We start from the raw sequence: 7,546 nt of genomic DNA, 5'->3' as shown, positions 1-7,546 counted from the left end.
CCTGGAAAATGATCTCCAGAAAAGAGTTGGAACCCTGCAACAGTTGATGAAAAAGCAATGATACAATGATCTCCATTGAACAGCCCTGTCTCATAAAATGACATGCATATACAACACAACTGCATTGTGACTTAAGTTTTGAGGGAAACATATTTTGTCACGGTTTACGTTCGTCTTTTGATCTATCAATACTTTTGTAATAAAACACCGCGGACGTTTATGTAGGGCGGAGGTTAGGCTGGTGTTGGGTCGAAAAAATACAGGACTTTCACCCATGAGCCTAAATAACGTAACAAACAATTTTAGGCTAAACTATGATGTTTTTAATTCAGATGGCTTTTTTTTGGTATTGTTTTGTTTAGATTTATAATGTTAATCACGTCTTTAAAACTGTGACCGTAATCTGGGAGAAAATACGCTTCCCTTGAAACATAATTGAGAATGCAGATTAGTTGTATGGGAACGTAATTTTGTAGGAGACAGGGTTGCATTGACAATATAACCCTGTCCTAAATGTGTCATGATTCAACCCTAAAGTTATTGTACTTCTACATCTCAAAGGAAACAAATCTGAACATGCAATATGTAGCTTCTCTCCTTTTCAAAAAAAAGGGAAACATTATGTGCAAACTAAATCCATAACGGTGCTGATCGCTATCAACCATGTTTATTCTTTCTTCCTCTGTCTGGTTTAGACGTAAAGGAGCTCAAGTTTCACACAAATCTGAGGGTTTTCAACAATAAAACAATACGTTTCTACATCCTCCGACCTCAACCTCAACATTTCAATAATTTTTGCCCCAGGATGTTATTGTATCAACACCACAAGAGTAGTAAAAAGAGAAGAAAATAACCCAATGCAAAGGAATGTTCACATCCACCACAAGTCCTTCTTCTGAGCCCAAGAAGTGATTTCATCTCAGATTTGTTTTTTTCCCTAATGAGGTCCGCCACAGGAGGACTTGATATGATGTGTTTGTTTGTGCGTTACCTCAGACACAAATGTGTTATGTAAGCATGTATATGGTGGATTACTAGTGAGCTTTTTTGTTTTTGCGTCTCACCAGTAATCCAAAAGCCCTGTTTGAGTTCCAAGTTTCACATCCATTCTCAGTGCCCTCTGCAGAGAGTCCTTGGGAAAGAGATGTGGCGGAATTTGCAAACTGAAAATTCTTCATGCTCGATAAATGATCAATTACCAACCATTACCGTCAGTTAACTGGATGTTAAATCACTGAGCTTTCATTGCCAGCACATGTGCTGGATCTGATTCCCTGCTAAAGAGGGTGTCAAGAAGAAATACAGCACAGTAGTCCATTTCATTGTGGCTTCAAAGCTTTTGCTGTATAATAATAGGCACAGTGTGGATTTTAGAGGGTATTTCATGCCAATTATGGAATGTATTTCACAAAGCCAACTTTGTCTAGTTGCCAAGGTGGATGGTTACAGGTGAAAATCAGAACACACAATATTGTCATTTAATTTAGCTATTTGAGTGAGATGGGTTTGATTGAACAGGGTTTATCAAACATTTTAATCTCACAGGTGACTCATACGTTCTCTTTTAAGACATACTGTATACCATCGGGGCCCCTAAACAGGACCGCAATCCTCTGTGGCTGCTGCTCAAACTTTGCAACACTTAAAGAGAACACACTGCTCACCTGTTCAGGATTATCCAAGGTAGAGAGTTTAAAGTCCATGTAGGACAAAGACACTTCCGCACATCTGTTTGCAATGACCCAACCGCGTGTAAGTCACTTTTACGAGAATGACCTGTTCTTCTACTCTTGTCTACTTCACATCCCTGACCAGCATCTCTTAGTCTTTAACTCAAAATTTCACACTTTCACACAATTTCGCAAAAACAAGGATTATATGCATGAAGGCAATATTATGGAGGGATAATGTGTACTTTTCTGAGTATTTTGAATCGTTATTTTAACTTGAGTATTATACTTTGCTACATGTCACATTGTTACAGAGTAAACAAAAGAACAAAAGTCACATGAAAAAAGTCCTGATAAACTGGAAGAATGGAACAAAAGAAAGGCGCCAAACAGCAGCTGAGAGCAATACGGTGCTGGTGTGTCTTTGTTCGTAGGAGGGCAAAGCTACATGTATCAAATGTGCCACTCAGTACTCAGCTGCCACTGGAAAGGATACTCGTTGTATGTGTACCTTCTGGTGGAGGGCAAAGGGTGCGGTCACACCCGGTGCCGGTTCTAGCCGCTTGTTAACGGTAGAAAAATGCACAACAATGCCATGAGATTAAGGATGATGTCATTGTTTATGGTTAAGATTAGCATTACCTCTGCATATGTTATAAAAGAAGTTTGCATTTACCTTAATTAATTACTTATTTAATGCACCACCTGGTGAGCACACTGTGACCCAAATCATGCTCTGTGTAGCTAACGGGCTAAAATGATAATATGCTTATGGTGGATCCTATATTCACGACTTCTACTTTTACTTTGAAACTTCTACCTCGTTCTCACTCCCAACTCCCCACAATACTGCAGCTTGGTCAGTGCACCTCGGCATCTGATACTAACGCAAGGAAGCACCCTTTAGCATCTGTAGCAACTTACGTAGTATAAAGTGCTGGATAGTCCGCATAGGGCGGGAGAGAGGGGAGGTAGATGGGTCCAAAAAACACAGGACTTTGACGTAGGAGGCCGCTGTTTATGCCCCGTGTGAAACTAAGTCAACGTTGGCGTATTTGTCACATCATTTGTGACTCGTTAGTCATTCATGTGTCATGTGTGGTGCTAGTCGCTCGCAAGTCACTTGAGTCAAATGAGTTGCCAGTCTCATGAGTCGTTAGTCACTTGGTAGTCACCTGAATGATAGTCAGTCAAGTTAAGTCAGTCAACCACGCTCTTTTCCTAAACCTAACTAAGTGGTTTTGTTGCCTAAACCTTACCTCCTGTGAAGACAGAAGTTTATTTTGAAAAGACATTATGCACGTAACTGACACGTCCAAAACTAATGCTAGAGGGGTACGTAGAGGCTCATAGTCTGAAGCTTAGGCCCAATGACCAAGCCTTGGTATTCTACGAGGTGAGAGTGACAGTGTGTTGATGTGAGGCCTTTTTGCTATTTTTTACAATAATCTCTGTCACACGTTTATGACCTCCACAGAATTATTTGATCTCTTAACTGCTCCTCTTATGCCATCATCAAGTCAAAAAATAAACATTTGATTAATGACCAATTCATTTTTTTTTTGCTTGTGACATTTGCTTGTACATTTGCTTGTACTTTTTGGAGAGTGCTAATTAACAAAGATGGTGAACATGCTATACATTTTACCTGCTCTCAGTAGCATAAACTATTCCATTAATCAAATAGTAGCCATTTGCTTGTCCTCAACCATTTGTAATTAGCTTGCAACATCATGAGCTGTGATAGACAAAAAGGAGTCCACCATCATAACTACAATCTCAGCACAAACACTGTTTGCCATCACCAACCCTTTCTGCCTCTTCTTAACTTTCTTTCCAAAGAACTGGGCATATATTCTCAGCATTTGTTTGACATCTTAACTGTGGAAAAATGTGCCTCAGTTCTGGGAACATGGCAGCCGGTGGTAATGCTGTTGTGCAAGAGCATTCAGCTATTTAGATCCAACCCAACAACGGTGCATTTGGTTTTGCTTGCAGCCTCATAAAAGCAAAGAGCATCTAAAGCTCCCTCTTTGCATCCAAGCCTTAATTAATTCCTGCTGGCAAGTGCTGAGTGCTGGCAGCAAATGAGACGTCACCTCCTCACCTCCTCACCTCCTACATGGCATGTCTGTTTTTTATTACAGGTTAAAACATTTTTTTCCTCAATTTCCCCTTTGAGCTTTCATTACACAAATGGTTCTTTTTTGGAAATAAGTATATGATGATAAATGACTGTTGGAGGCGCACACGGTGTTGCACTGCGGGCACATGTACCTTTGATGAAGAGTGGTGGGAGGGATGAGAGGTATGAGGCTGGTGAGGTGGAAGAAGGAAAAAGTCTTATTTTTCTTCCTTCAAAATAAAGGTTCTCTCAAGACCATTTCAATTAGTCATCGAAAGGTAAATTGCTCCGTTTATTTGACTGAATGAGAGCAGATTTCACGAAAAATCACTTCAATGCTTATGAAGTCAGAGAGGAATTTCTCACCCAACTCCCTCCCATGAACTAGCAACTGTGTGCTTTGCACGTGGTGTTGGTCTAAATATGTGGAGCAGTGTGGTGTAAACCTGGACTGATTAGCTTTGTTGCTAAAAGTTTTCCAACAATTTTTAAATATCTGTTAACTTGAAAGACAAAAAAGAGCATGGCTGCCATCATCATTAAATTCCGTTATGCCTCATGAAAGTACCAACCTTTCACAAAGCCTTTGTGTTGACCGCTCAGATCATGGTACAGGCGCTTTTAAAACAGAAGCAGCCGGTTCCTAGTATGGTGTGGACCATACTGGGAAATGCTGCCAGTGGAAACACCCACCAACACCTGCCAGTCATGCTCACCATAGCTGCAGTTGGCAAGCCTCCAATCGTCCCTTTTTACAACAACTCTGTCTGGAAAGTTCTGATGAGGTGCTAAGTGTCTCATAAAGGGTGAGATAAAACTCCTTAAATCAAAACTGCTTCCATACTGTTTTAACAATGTCTTTATCATTTGCCAAGAAATGTGCCCAATTCTAACTGGTCACTAGACCCACTTACATTTCACTGAATTTTAGCACCAAATCATCACCAGACTAGTTACTACTGTGGCTTTCTGAAACGTTATACTCTTCAGAGTTCCCTCTCTGCAGGCTCATCAAGAGGTTGGTGAGTAAAAAGGCAAAGTTTGTTATTTGCGCACGTAATGACTTTGGTAAACTGCATTCCCAGAATGGTCCACACACTGACGAAACAACTGAGGAAAGCTACTCACCTCCCATTGTTGTTTGCACTACTGGATACTGTGCTTGTGGTACAGTATAATGTGATTAGAGAGCTCAATAGTGGTCCAATTTCAAGATTTATTAGAGGCACTTCATTTGTTACTTCAGGCTTTTTACTCACTGACTGAAGTTTACAGCAATACATATATATATATTATCACATGATTGCTCCAAGAAACCCGTCACAATGATTTGCTTTCATCTGAACACCTGTCACCTATCTTTAGACCTTTATGATGTCTCTCTTAACATCCTGCTGTGTTGCTGGAATCCAAAGCCATCTGGCTCGGTTCTCAGAGGAACCATCATCTTTGATGTGTGGAGATGGCTGGGGCCTATACACAGCTATAAGAAAACTCAAAATGAACGTCGGATAAATTCAGTTTAGAGGTCAAACAAAGCTCAAACTCTAAACTGAGTTGGTCAAACATAGTTATTTATGGCCATATGGTAACATCAGACAGTGGTGCATTGCCTGCCATGTTAGCAAGAGAAAAACAGATTGTTTTAGGAATATTCAAAGCAGGTATAGAAGCAAAAGGCAATGTCCATGCATTTTTCTTTTGGGGCATGTGCAGGAATAATACGTAGCTATCGCAGAATAAAGGAAGGGCCATTTGATTTCACTGCTTTAAACTGTAACACAATTCATGTAGTGGCAATATTTTTGAAAGCAATCCTTCATGTCATGCATGATTCATTGTCTAAAAATATTTTTTTATAAATCTGCTCTACATGTGGAAAAACCCAGGGGGCCACAAAGTGACCATGTTACACCTTGATTCAAATCAAATCCAAATAAAACAGAGTGGTGGTTTTTAGACTACCGGGGCAGGTTGCTGTTTTATGGCAGATGCTGAATCATTGCATTAGTCTGGCAGGTGGGAGGTAAAAAGCAAGGGGGAAGAAGAAGTGCAGATTGGGGGAGCTGGAGGGAAAATTTGCAAGCAAAGAGAGAAAGAGAGAGATGTTCTGGAAAGCCCCCATGATATAAATTGTACAGATAGTCAAAATCCCTCACACACAGGCAAACAAACACAAGTTGTATCGGTGTGCAGACACCCACGCACACTAACTGCTCTTGCTTGCACACGCAGAAGCTTACACAAACACACATTTTATTTATTTACATTTATAAAACCTCAAAATGTTCAACAAAAGCTATGCAAGAATGAAATAAAAAACAACAGCAACAAACTTTTCATCATGCAATATCCAAACACACAAAGTAAACAAATGAAACTAACTTCCCACCAGCCTCATATTACACGCTATAGATTTGAACATGCCACCGACATTTACATCAAAGACCCTTTTTGTGGTTTCCAGGTCAAAGAGTGAGTTGGGCTTTCTGCTCTTCTTTGTCTCATCCACATTTATCACAGAAGTGTATAGAACCAGAAAATAGTACAACATAACATACAACAACAAAAAATATATATATATGCATTTTATATGTACTGTATATCCCAGCAACCTGGCAGCCCAACTAGCAAGCCCTGAGCCACCAGCAGGGTCTTTAGTGGTCTGCAAATTGTTTATGGTGTTACGGCAGGAAGAAGTAGCATAGCAACACTGTTTAAAAACAGTAAGAAAAAGGAGAAGAAGAAAAATAAACTGCATTTCATGTGGTTTGCTTGAGAATGTTGTATTTTTGTGTTAATCTGCCCGTAAGAGTTACTTGTATGTCAGCCATTTAAATGTGTCAAGCCTCCTTTCTTGCCCTGTGCCTGTTGTTGCTCAATGGGGAAACTAAACACCCTAAATACATTTCACGAAATACTTGAGTTGGATTTAAGTATATCTCCCTTTAAAACATTGTAAATCGACATTTGAAGCTTGAGATGCCCGTTTAAAGATCGGTTTGGAAAACTTCTAGACAACTTAGAGACATTTTACTAGCATCATAGTGTCGTTTTCCTTGCTGCCTTGCAATATAAAACAAAGTTGTTACAGCTTTGGGCAGTTCTGAATGCTACATGGATGAAAGTCAGTGTTGGTCCTGGCTTGCGCCAAACTCAAAAGCTGTAACAACAAGAACAAGCACTAACTCACATCTACAGGGTTTATTTGGTTTGAGTTCCACACTGTCAGATACTGGCGAGGACGTTTTTGGCCACACAGCACAGCAGAGAGTAAGATGCAGTTAGAAAAGCACTTTCCTATGCACCAGTTTATAGATCAGAAAAGCTGAAATGTTAAAAATATTATTAAGTTGTATAAATACTGAAGACAAGTTTAATTAAGGTAATGATTATTGGGTTATACTTTTTTTAGAGAGAGCATGAAATATGGTTGACTACATAATTATGTTTCATTTTATTGTGCAGGCATTCCCTGATGTAACTCCTTTCTGCTGCATTCAGAACATTTTGTGAAATTTCTTTCAAAATACGTTTTTTTTACCCAAAGCTCTAAAAGTATTCAAGAACTGAAGTCTAAAAAAAGTCTTATCGTAACTTTTGATGTTGCCGGGCAGCCAGCAGAGACTTGTCACTCAATGAACACGGAACTGTCGGCACATGTAGCGCCACAAATTTACCTTTTTACATTTCGTTTTTTGCACCAATTCAACACACAAAATATAACATGTTGATTAGAGAGCTTTATAGA

Source organism: Anarhichas minor, unplaced genomic scaffold (assembly GCF_050575085.1).
Source record: "Anarhichas minor isolate MPS153535 unplaced genomic scaffold, ASM5057508v1 ptg000080l, whole genome shotgun sequence".
In the NCBI taxonomy this organism is placed as follows: Eukaryota; Metazoa; Chordata; class Actinopteri; order Perciformes; family Anarhichadidae; genus Anarhichas; species Anarhichas minor.
This window is presented reverse-complemented; position numbering follows the sequence as displayed.